The sequence below is a fragment of the Labrus bergylta genome, chromosome 10 (genome assembly GCF_963930695.1).
Source record: "Labrus bergylta chromosome 10, fLabBer1.1, whole genome shotgun sequence".
NCBI lineage: Eukaryota > Metazoa > Chordata > Actinopteri > Labriformes > Labridae > Labrus > Labrus bergylta.
In genome coordinates, this window is record NC_089204.1 from 17,001,788 (window position 1) to 17,015,321 (window position 13,534).

The 13,534-nt window shown below is 37.6% G+C and overlaps 1 long non-coding RNA gene across 1 annotated transcript in view; it reads right to left on the reverse strand.

Annotated features, from left to right (window-relative positions):
- The window catches only part of LOC109998324 (uncharacterized), a 61,180-nt gene that overhangs the window by 36,484 nt on the left and 11,162 nt on the right, over window positions 1-13,534 (reverse strand). The window contains exon 3 of the long non-coding RNA XR_002278591.3: window positions 3,975-4,022. This is a non-coding gene — a long non-coding RNA (uncharacterized lncRNA). The remainder of the gene's footprint in view (window positions 1-3,974; window positions 4,023-13,534) is intronic.

Sequence of the window (13,534 nt, forward strand, 5' to 3'; positions counted from 1 at the left end):
GAGCCTTTTTGTTTGGCATCTTGGCTAGGTAGCAGAAGAAGAAGATGGCCATATAGTTTTTTTTTTTTTTTAAATAAACCTGAGTTAAAGTCCAGTGAGCAATCAACCTGATTGTTACTTTACCAGTGACTACCGCCAGATAATGCACAGCTTAGTTGCAGAAGAAGAAAAAGAAAAATAAGAAAGTGTCAACATGTTGCCATTGTGTCCTCTATTAACTGCAGAACAGTCAAGTTGGATTTTAAATTAAACTCTCCTGCTGAACTGATACTGAACTGATACTAAATAAACTCAGTGTAGAGAGAGAGAGAGTGGTTAACTAAAGTACCCAAGGTTTATAGATGAACTATAAGTCTTTATAATTTAATTTGGGTAATATATATATAAAAAGTTTAAAACAACCACTAAATGGGCCTTTATGTCAATCTTTACATGTGTTTTGGATTTAAGGGGAAAAACTGACTTTTTAAATCATTTATCATACATTTCAGGTTTAGTTTTGGCATTTCTTAATGTCTCATACCGTGTAAATGTTACCTTGAGACCAACTTATCAGTCTGTAATCAATCGTATATGCAAAGATTATCATTAGAATGTGACATCGCATGTGGAATATCATTATAGAAATGTAAAACAACGGTCTTTAACCTGATTACTGGTTATTCTGTCAAGTAAAATTATCATCCATTTTCAGGTTAGATTTACCCGAGGCTGTCGCATTCAGAATAGCTACATCAGATAGGGTTTTTTTTTTTTTTTCAGATGTAAGGGGGTTGGAGTGTGTTTGGTGCTTCTCTACCCAGCAACAGAGAGCTGAGTCATCTCTGTCATAGCCCTCCCCCACATGCCCACGCTGCACTGCTCTCGGTCTTTCAGTAGTGGAGATGCACGGACATGATACCAAAACTAACTGCATCACTTCATCCAGACCCACGGAAGACAAAAACACACTTTTACCGTAAATAAGGGAGCCTTGACGGAACAGGGGCGGACATACTTCTGTGTGTGTGTGTGTGTGTGTGTGTGTGTGTGTGTGTGAGTGTAGGAAGCCTCTTCTGACAAAATACCGAAACTGACACCACTTACATAACATTATGAAGAGTGTTTGAGATGACAGGAGAAAGAAAGAGAGACAGAAATAATAAAAAGTACATTCATTACAAAAAAAGATCTCCTTCTTTGTTTTCTCCCAAGCATCAAAGTCGGGTTTGATGTTCCTTATCAACGCTGACATGTATGAAGGTCAAGGTTAGCATTCCTGCTGTACTTGACGGTGCAGTTATTAGAAAAACTCACGAGCAAGCAGGCCATAACTGCCACTGAGACATCTAACACATGTTTATCCTTTATTTGATTTTTTCTGTTGTTACATTATTGGATTAAGTATAGATTTGGAATTTTTTAAAAAGAATGACGTTTAAATGTGAGATCAAGATATGTTGTCAACAAGAATGACATTCTCACTGTGCACCAAGAAGCCTAAGCTATACTTTTTACATCTACAAAAAACATGAAGATCTGAGTGACATCAAGTTGAATGTCCCTGAGTTTCTGGACATAGGTAGATCAGATGCTGCAAGTTAGATGTAAAATGTTTCTTATACCTATGAATGAAAATCTGTTAAGAATGCCTATGAACAGATCTGCACTGTGGATTTGCTACAGTCACGAGTTACATACAGCTAAGTAAGCTACCATATATAAGCCAGTTAGTGGCTGGATGCTAATGTTAGCTTTTGTCAGGTAAAGCTTATGGCTTATCAAATATGTAGTTTATAGGCTACCTGAAATAAAGCCTAGTTGGTGATCAATCTCGACACACTGAAATGATAATGAGTTGTCAGATAACCTAAATGTATAGTAGTTCTTATCTTTAAGCTAGCAGTATAACATAATCAGAATCAGCATCCAAATCAGCTTTATTGGCCAGGTACAGTATGCTCGCACACACAAGGAATTCGACTTTGGTCAACTGAACACTGTACAAATAATATCGGCATTTGAGCTTACCACCCTGAGCATTACACCAAAAGAAATGGCAACTGTTGGATGATGGTCTACTCTAGGCCATCTTCACAGTGCATATCCTCTCCCTGGTCTAAGGAGAATACATCATTGTGGCTAGCAATGCTAAAACTCATTGAGAGTAATATCTGATTTCATGTTGCATTTTTTACTTGATTGTGAGATTTTGCAGACAAACCCAGAGAGGGAATATGTACAGAGACCAGAGCAGAAAGTTACAGGGATTAATTAGAAGAGCTGGCTTCCTGGTGAGTTCTGAGAAATGTAGAGGATGAACTGAACACAAACACACTAAGTGCTAAACACCACAAAACATAGATGGCCACACTGTGTCCGGATATAGTCCTCTTAAATGTGAGTTCTCTATGTTGTATAGTGCTATCTGAATGTCTTACTGTAAGAAACATGATACACTAGTTGACTCTGTGTATCACAAAAATGCATTGTGAAAGTAGTGCAAAGCTGAGTGCTACAAATCCAGTGCTATATACTATATTATTTAGCATTGAGCTAAAACGCAGAGAACATAAATTAACTGCATACAGAAAAATTAGCTAAGTAGTGTCAGGCGCTATTTTTAGTTATTTTTGCAAATGAGCTCACAATATGGTTCTCTACACACATCCTCTCTTTATAGCACATTGGGAGTACTGACTCAGTGAATTATTTCAGAACCAACCAGCGTGTGTTGCTAGCTAGTTTTCAACTAACGTCTCAGCTGTTTTGCCCAAATAAGCTAAGACTGCATTTACAGTAGAGTCTGCTTAGATTTCTGTCTGTACAAAAAGAAACATCATTATAAAGCAATAATGGCATCCAGCTGGCTTATTAGTCTGAAGGCCAATGATGCATGTTTTGGTCCTAAATGCTGGGATAGTCCAAAACCCCCTTCCATCACACACAAAACAGCAATCTCTTTGATCTGTCAAAATAGCAACAGTTACGTCCTATTAACCATTTCTGGTTATGCGTCTCATGAAGAGCTTTTATTGAATGATTGGTGGAACCAACATGGAAGAAGGTAACCGACCATTTTTCTTACATCATTGGAAGTGATGGTTTCATGGCAGTAGCTAGTTGAGAGTAAGATAGAAAGGCAAAAAGATCAGACAAGATCAAATAATGACTTGCCAATCAAACATACATCAGGCATATAACATACTGCTCAGAGATCTTCCATAAAGTGCGTCAATATAGATTGTGAAACAGTCACTAACGTCACTGAAACACTCACTCCTTCTCACTGATTTGAGATGAAGGTGCTTCTGAGCTCTTTACTCTGTTGTTTCATCTTAAAGCTGCAGTAATATCATCAGGAAATATAAGGTCGCCACTTTCACTTTAGCCCTTCACAGGTGCGGTCAGTGCGTCACACCATGATTACATGACTAAGTTTGGAGAAGCGGCTACTTGCCAAGTGCCAAATTTAGCCGATATCTTAGCAGAGGCTGCCAACAAACTGAAAACCATTGCTGCAGAGCAAAAAAAAAAAAACACTTTTGCATGCACTATGCTATTTATTGATGTAGGAAATTTCCTTATTATGATTTATTTCCAAAAAAGGGGATTTTTCAGCTGCTTTACGGAAACTTAAAAGAGATATAAAAAGTACCCAGAGAACCCTTAAATAGCCATTCAGCACCTCAAAAAGTGAAATCCAGCAAAATTCGGAAACGATCACAATACTTTCCATCTAGGTCTTGAACGCTTCATGCTCTATAGTCGTGTTTTATCTTAGGTCTGACAAATGAACCACTTAAAATTATGGTTTGTTAAAACTCTATCATAAGGAGAAAAGCTGATCTAGAACGACAGAGATTTTCCTTAACCAGCCCACGCGTTCAAATTCAAAAGAAAAGAGTGCCCCAGACTTGCATTCATTCTTAGCCTGATAAAAAAAAACCCAGCAAATATGTAGAAAAATAGATGTCCAGCTTGTCTTTACTCACCAGTTTGTGTCCTCATCTTCCTCTTCATCAGAAAGTATTGACTGAAAACTAAGAGGGGCACAAAAGGAGAGGAAAAAGAAGAGAGAAGGAATGTTTTAATCACTCTGAAGGAAGACAGTTATCTTCCCACACACATTGCTGAGTCTGCTGCTCACACAGAACACACACACAAACGTATAAACCTCCAGAGGTCAAGGATAAAACAGGACAAGGGTAAAAGAAATGGGAAAAGAGATTTAGAGAAAGGCAGAAGGACATCAAATGAAAGGACCAGAAAAGGAAAAAGGAATGTCGAAAATGTAGAAAGAAAAGCAGATGACAGAATGAGAGGCGAGAGCAAAGAGAGAATGAAAGGCATGGCTTGGCTGAGTCATCGGTAACCACCACTTCCTCCAAAAGCTCGAGACTAATGAGTGGCCAACTTTGTGAAGGCATGCACAAACACATGCAGAGAGAGACCTACACATTTACACATAAAGAAAAAAATCACAAGAATCTCATACTTAAACTGAAATCTTTTTTTTTCCATTTTCGTTCCAGCTTTAAACTGCTTGCAATATTTCTGTATTCCTGTGTGTTTTAATGGGTGTGTTTGTTTAAGAGAAAGTCTGAGAAATTGACCCATGAACTGACCTCACTGTGTGTGTCATGAGAAACAGCCCGGCCTCCTGCTAATTTAGTTGCATTTCTATTTTCCCAGAAGCACAGTTTTTGCTTCTTTTTTTTCCTATCCAGAAAAGGGTAACTGATCACTCTGCTACACCCAGACTTCATGTGAGTGGAGTTGCTAGGTATAGTGCCTTGCTTAAAAGAATAGTTGACCATTTTGGAACCATCTTTTCTTTTTTTCAGACTGAAACTAACAGATTGTTGTGCATATGTATGTTAAAGTGAGCCTATGTAACTTTTGAAAGCGTCAATAACACCATTTTATTTCACTTCTTTGTGACCCTGTTTAGGTTGTGCACAAATCCTTTAAGTTTAAGGAATGTCGTTTATTTGAATCCACATGGCCTTGACTGGCAATGGTTTCATTCTATGTCTTTGTCTAGCTTCCTTTTTTTTTGTGCAAATCAGCGCACTTGACCTAACTTGCACTTTCAGTGACATTTAAGTTACTATTATCTGGCATAAAGTTATACATATGACACAGCAGCTGTAGTGGGACACATTAAAAATGAACCTATTGTGTCATCTTGAAAATCATACATGATATTCATGCCTATTGTACAGTCAGATGTTAACCTAAAGAAACTCACTTTGATACAGTTTGCTGTGTTTGTGTGTTGGTCCACCTAAAATCACCTCTCATAGCATACAAAATGGAACCACAGATTTCACTGTTACTCTGTGATATATAGTCACGTTAGACATCATCCTGTCCCTTGGGTGATTGTGCTAAAAATTAGTTCCTGCCTCTCCAGCTCTTTCTCTCTTCCGGAGGAAGTCATGGGAATTTGGTAAAGACACACATCCTCCTCTGCAGTTCCCACACTTTCCAGAACTCACACACACACACACACACACACACATAAACGTGATCTTTCATATTCAGTGTAGTCAGTCATATTGGCAATGAACAGGATATAATAGTTCTGCAATATCAATGACGAGTCCTTTCATCCTTAAGCTATAGTATTTTTTAAAAGTAACTTAACTGTAAATAATGGCAAAACAATTGATAAATAAATTCTAATGTAAAGTCCTTTAAAATGGAGGAACATGACTCGCTCTAATCAGATGACACAAACTGAAAACAGCTATCGAGTAAACAAGCACAAGTTACTCTTTCAAGTCCCCATGAAACGGACCTTTGAGAGTATCTAATTGCTGTGTCATGATGAATTTCCATCAGGATAGAACCAATCACAAAATAGAAAATCTAACGTTGGGATGAATTTGATTGGAAAAGTTTTACAGGAAGAGAAAACATGGTTATTTTGGTGTAAAATATACCCTCCTCAGATGTTTCTTTATTTAAATATATTTGGCAGATAATGACGGTAAAATTAACATTTAACATGTAAATGCTGGATTAGAACTGGGAAAATGTACAGTAGCCTATATTTAATTACATGGGGACTTTAGGCATCTGCACAGTGCTAAGCTAACTGCTAATCTCAGTATGCTAATGGTCATAATGACAATGCTAATATGATGCAAGTATAATGTTTACGACTGATACTGACTTTATATGGTATGATAGCATGCTGACATTTGCTAGTTGGCTTTATAAATCAGACAATCTGTAAGTACAAAGACAATGAGAAAGTAAAAGAAGTGCTGGCTCAGCAAAGAGGTCTTTGTGGGAGGATTGGGGGAGATTGAGTCAAAACATGAGTCAAATGGAGTATACGTAACACATTTTCTTCAAATGAATTGCACTCTGCTGCATCTGTGTGTCTGGAAATCCAACCTTAGAAACGTTCAGTTTGTGTTATATGCCTTTATCTTATTATTGAATCATAGTGCTTTTGAGATATGGGCCTACTGCTTGTACTCACTTAAAATTAGATCGCCCTTAAAGTTAAAACAACTGCCAAACCAAATAAGAAACAAGACATATCTGTCTTACATCAACATATTCCTGCGATGGTATTTAAAACAGACAAAATATAACTTTTCTTTAAATAGGAAGCTAGAGCCTTTCAAAGCTCTGAGAGGAATGTTCCTCCTCATATACCATATAATTACTTTTCCTACATGGCTGGAGAAAAGTCTGTCGGCTTCTGTGTCTTCAGAGACAGCCTATCACAGTGTTATTTTATTTCTGGATGTACACAACATTTGATCTGACAAAGGACAGTGTGGTTAGGTAAGTTTAAAACCAGTGCCTCGCAATGTGAATATGTTCCTTTGAAACAGCAACTTTCAATTGTTTGGTTGTATTTCAGTCACAAACAACAAAAAAACAAATACTTTGGTATATTGTTTTACTTTATATGTTTTAGCAGGTGGCTAATATAGTTGGCTTGTGTAGTTTGTAAGTCCACAAGAGGTGAAAGCTTCAGAGGGTAGATGTTTATTAGAGGGAATGTCAGCACAAAGTGAGTTCAAACAGTTTGTTATTTGATCATCTATGTCACTTAATTACATATAAAATAAAGTTTTCAAAGTTCCATCTTAATTCAAAGTGTGAATTTGGTACATTGATTATTTTCAATATTTTGATGTCTTTTGCTAATATTTTGTAGCAATAGCCTCAAAACTCATTATATTATTGTTCATATTAGCCAGAGTAACATCAAACTTCAATAGTTCCTGTATGTGCTGATCTTGCAGACTTAGTTCTATGTCAAGCCTTTATTAAGCACAGAGGAACAGCTTCCTTGGTTATATGAAAAGAGAAATAGGCCTATAGCTAATCATAGATATTATGATTTAAAAAAAAGGGTCTAACGTTGCCTGGGCATCACCATGGATGTGTTGAGTCACCAGACATGTCTCATCACTTTGTAGGGGGTCCCACTGACTCAGCAGGTGATGGGGCCCAGACACTGACCTCCGTTCAGGCTGTTTGCCATTGGAAAATAAAACAGTTGGTCTGTTACACTTACAAAACTGATGATTAATAAAATACAAGTGGAAAACCTGGTAACTTATCCTGCTCAAAATCTAAAGGTAATGAAAAGTATTAGATTAGCACCCTGCACATCTTGAACAGCCAGACCCCTATTGTTATTATATTCCTTTATTTAACTACAATATGGTAATCAAAAAAACATTTTATTTCAACTAAGCCTAACTCCCAGTCTTCTTGAGTCTTTTCCATTGCCTCAAAGCCACACTACCTCCTCTGTCCTCTGAACTTTTAAGTTTACTGGCTGTGAGCGGCTGCTGTGTGACAACGTGGAACAAATTGGTGTTTTATACCATGGAAACTCTGTTGGCAGGAGGATTTGGATATTTCACAATTAAAGAACCAGCCCCCACAAATAACCATTTAGTGAGTCCCTCTTTCTGTTTGTGTGACAGTATATTTATTAATCATGCACATGAGGGGGGGTGAACAATGGAGGACACAACTGAAACATCCATCCTCACAGAGTAGTAATCCTGCAGATTAATCTGGAAAAGCTATGGTGAGGGTAAAAACTGTTATTTTCCAACACAAACTCAAGTTAGACTCGACCTTCCTCCTCACTGATCACCACACTGTTAAGACCAGGACATACTCTTAATAAGTTAGTTTACATTTCAGGTTGTCAAACCAAGTTTGTAGAGAAAGGTGTTTCTAGGCAGGGTAGAAATACCTGGGGGAAATCTGTCTTTAATGCACGATTTTCTACTTATGGAATATACGAAAAGTGACAGAAAAGGTTGATTCCTTCACCGATTTATTACTGGTTGTTGTCTGTCTTTTCTGTCTCCCTTCATGTTCTCATTGTCTGTCAGTATATCCTTCTTTATTCCTCACTCTCTTTATGTTTCTCTTTCTCTCCCTTCCATGTCCCACCTGTTTGCTATGGATGGCTGCTCACCAATGACTCTGGTTCTACTTAAGGCCTCTGTCTGTTAAAAGGACATTTTTGCTAAACACTGTTGCCATGATCTTACTCATGGTGGTTTATTATCGAGTCTTTCTAAATAATCAAACAAAAAATACAGTCTAAACCTGCTTTATATTGAGGTGTCATGAAATTACGTATGGCCAAGTTTGGAGCTTGACTAATAAGAATTGATAAATTGAGTTGTTATTTCAAAGGTCCCACATTATGCTTTTATATGCCCTTTAGTGTGTTTTCCAAGTGTCCTGTGCATGTTTAGGCACATCTATGTGCACAAATTCAAAGTCTGCGGAAACGCAGCTTCTCCTACGTCCTCCTGTTAGCTGTAGCATTAGCCGCATGTAACACTCGGTTCTAGCCCCCCTCGAAAAAAAATTGTCAGTGCGGCGCCATTGTCAGTGTGAGATCACTGATCTAAGCCCATTGGCTCATTGTGGCAAGCCCTGCAGCTCATGTTGAAATTTCCGAGAAGCGTGCTGAGCAACTGACCAATAACGACAGAGCGGATCGGCAGACCAATCAGAGCAGACTTGGTCCACGTGGGGTCTAACAGTGTGGGCTCAACAGAGTGTAGCTGACGGACTCAGAGCGCAGAGGGAGCAAGGAGGAGCAGTACATGAAAACAGACACTTTTTTCGGACTTTAGCTATTGTGAACATACAAAAGTAGGGACATAGATTAAAGATACAAACCCCAAAAAGGACATAATATGGGCTCTTTTAGTTGGTAAAATTGTTGGACTGTCAGTTTTGGAAAGCAACAATAAGGGTTGGATGTAGCCCTCTAAGTCTAAAAATGTTGGGCATGGTGTTTGGGAGCGTTCAGAGTCTTACATGTCTCAGATGAAGCATACTAACAATTTACTAACTTAATTGCATGAAAAATGGGAACTTACTTCCTGTACTGGCACAAGTTGCCACTGGATGTCAGTGTGGCATGTGGGAATGTGGTCATAGTTGTGAAGACACTAGGCTGTGTCATCATATAAATTGCAAACATTGTTTTTGGTATACCCACAGCTCATGCAGCAGCTACTGCGACAAAAGCGTGTCATATGAAGTGTAATGGGCAGGATGTAGCTTAAGTAGAAATCTAAAGAGATAAGGGAGTTCAGCAAAATGAGCCAAAAAGAGGAAATGGAAAAGCTGAGCAGTTGATCAGTTGATTTTTGAACTATTGGTGGAAACTCTCCGAAAAAGACAACATTAAAAGTTGAAAATTCTATCGTAATGGTAGCACCAAATATTGATAACGACATAAACGAAACCAAACAGCTACAACATTAAAAATGACCATCAAGACGGTCTCAACAAACATTTATTCTTTGCTCAGGTGCAAAGTACATTCTAGAATTTACTGTTTTGTCGTCATGTCCCCCGATCCCATTCACATTCCCCGCTGTCTCCCCTCCAATCATTTCTTTCACTTTCTTCTCCATCCAGACCGGGAGAGTCGGAGATGTGTCAGAGGGCTGCAGAGGATCTGACTCACCTCCCTTCTGAATCTAAACATTCTGAGTCTCCAGGTTGGACACTGAGGCTCTATTGTGTTTCTGATTAGCCCACCAAGACAAATTGGACAGACGGGGGGGGAAGGAGATGTGTGAGGTTCCTTTTCCCACTGAAGAAGTTGGTTTGGGAGCCTCTGTGGGTTTGCTAATGTCTACATAAAATTACTTTGTGTTGGAGTTTCTGTGTGTTTTCCAAGATATTTGTGTGTGGTCCTGTGGGCAGAGTGTGTGACGAAAAGATAGAATGTGTGTGTGTGTGCATGTGTGCGTGTGCGTGAACTATGATTAATGCCTGAGTGAGACCACCATGATTGTCTTTGTCTCCACTGAAGGCCCACTACTGACTCATTGAATACTATATTTTAAGAAAAGCTTTAATCTGATATGCTGGATTTATAACATGCACACCAATATTTCAAAATTCACCGACACCCAGTTAATAGTCCTTTCCTAAAGTGTCATTACTTTATTGTTGCAAGTTCTTTGTGACGTTGATTCGCAGATTTTAAGATAGTGATGAACTTTTATTGTTTGAGCAAAAAATAATGTTCAATGGCAGCATTGAAATTTGTTAATAACTTATCTTACAATACAGTTAATAAAAAGTCTATGATTTTGTGATTTTTTTGTGGGATCAGTTAACACTTTTTTTCCCCTTGGCAAACTTTTCAAAGTCGATGTTCTGAGAAATGCTGTTGCCTGATTTGAGCTGACTTCGTCTTCTGCTTTTGTGCTTGTTCGATGTCTGTGTTTTACTCTCTGTGGTGTTTTTAATCTTTATTTTAACGTAACTTGTCTTTGTGCTATCTTGTTTATGTCTCTCTTTCAAATGAGATGGCTTCAGATTGGGCTGTTTTTTTCACTGCTAACCTGATGAGTTGTTGAGATATTGAGGTGATAATTGGAGAGACCTGATCTAATCGGTTTGTAACTCATGAATCATCTCAAGACTTATTTTGTGATCAAATAATTATCTTAATTAATTAAAAAACTTTGGCTTGGATTAGTCAATTGTTGCTCTTTGAATTATTTCAGATCCTCATTGCATTTTGAAAAGTTTTATTACATCTCAATGGTGGTAGTATTCACCAGTTAAGTTTTTATTGATATTAATGATTACTAGGAAACAAGCCTGCAGACCGGCCTGAGAATGTTTGATGTCATTTATTTCCTTTGTGAACATCATTTTCAAAGTTTCCAGCTCACTCTGACACATTTTCCCCCACAAAACAGAACTCAGTACCTGTCAAACATAGTCAGGTCAGTCAAAACAAACCAAAACACAACCCCTACACAGACTTTTCTTTCTGCCTTGTTAAAACCAAAGGAAAATGAATTTAATCATCATTAACTGTATAATGATTATATTTCTAAGTGGAAATTAGTATTCACTTCAATGGACAGAGGTGTTAATGTGTTATTTGTTTAATCGATGAAAATTGGATCGTTGTGGTAATCTATTCCTCGTTAAATGAACAGAAATTGACAACAGGAACTGAGAGGAAATTACAAACGAGGTGAGTAAATATATTTAACAGAAAAGTCCTTTAAGTATATTATCATGAAGAGCATAGGACCCTGAACAGCTGCTCCTCTGTCCAACCACACTGGAACATTTTAATGCAGCTCAATCAATATTGAATGTAGGCTAACACACACACACACACACACACACACACACACACACACACACACACACACACACACACACACACACACACACACACACACACACAATAAGCCTAATGCATTGCCACAGCTGTCTCTTCTCACTGAGCTGATCTTCTGTGTGAAACTAAACCTGACTGCTTCTCACTGCTCTCCTTCATTGTTGTCTGTAACTCTGCCAATCAATACGGCCAGCTGATACCAGCCAACCAATCAATACCACCCATTACCCCTGAGGGGCAGGGTTTCAAACATTCAATCTGGAAATTACAGAGGTTGAAAGGATCCAATGATGTAGTGTTGGAGGAAACAACACACTGAGCTGCAATTCCAGCACACAGACATGTATAGGGTGATGTGGGAAACAGCGCCCTCTTCTTGCAACAGCAGGGGCCTACAATAAGGACAACACTCTGGTGAATAGTTCATCTACTGTATACTTCTAGTCAAGACTTTCAGAATAAAGTAGAGCCTATAAAAGACAATGCAGAGCTAACTTTCTGTGGATAAAAAGACGTAATTAGCATTTTTCTTTTTTTACTTTAGTACAGTATAATTCAACTGCCTTAAAAGCAGCTCCAGTAGAGTTAGGGACCGTCATATAACATGATTGATGTGGTCAAAGATACCATATACACAATAACTCATGCTGTTTGGATAGACAAGTATGAATCAATACAAAGTGAAGATTTGATTTTATTCTCTATTACTTTTAGATTTTCTATTCAAAATGATATTATTTACCATTTCAGTGGAATATATGTCTAGATAGAGGTTAGGGGCAATATGGACCACAAATATTATCATTTTTTTGACATATTTTTTTTCAGTCAAGAACAAACAAAAACAGTCAGTTTTAAGTCAAAGCCTAATGGGCCACATACCAAATGTCAGAACTTTTATTAACAATCCAGCTGCACAATGTCAACATCCACATGGAAAATAATGTTGTTTGTAAAATAAACAAAGATAATAATAATATAATACTCCTTATATTTGAATTTAAAATAAATACAGCTGTTGTGTATTTTGTTTTGCATGTAGATTTTGAGTTTTGCTCAGACAGGGAGAGGGGCGGAGCAGGGAGAAGAGGGACAGACAGTGAGGAAAGAGGAGGCGAACTGGCGGCTGTACGCAAGAACATTATCCATCCCTGTTGTTATAATAATACAGAAATTGACATGAATTTCATGTGTCAATGTGCAAATTATCCACAGCTAGAAACCTGTATGCATGGCATCTACCTTGTAATTTACATATTAACCAATGTTCATGGTATGTGTCCCTGTTAAATAAACCAATTAAATGAAAAATAAAAAAAAGCTTGGGGTCAAAAGGCCCTTAAAGTAAATCAACTCCTGACCTGAACATGTCTTACAAAGATTAAAAAATAAGTCAGCCTGACAAGAAGAAAATTGTGAAACTAAAAGAGGTGAAAATATTGTGAAGAAATTAAACTTGTCAACCCAATATTATTGTTTTGTTGTTGTTGTTGTTGTTGTTGTTGTTTTTAAATGGTTTTTAAGCTCTATTAAATGGTTGAAAGATTGTTTCAAATCCAGCAGTTTCAAACTCTCACAGCAGGTGGGGTTAGAGAGCTCCTGTTAGTATTTGGCTAAAAACTGTTTAACTAAACTGGCTCAAGATATGTGGACAGTTATGTATGACTAGTACTAACTATTGTTGTCATCACTTTTTCAGGTAGTTGATTAATTGATTGATGAATAATTAACTGTACAAGATGTCTTGTGTTACTGTCAAAGCTGGTGTTTTTTCAGTGTAAATTATTTACTTGCACTAATTAACATTTCATCTATCTTTAGCCTTAAAACAGCAATGTGTTCATACAAACACGTAGTTTATTATCATCACAA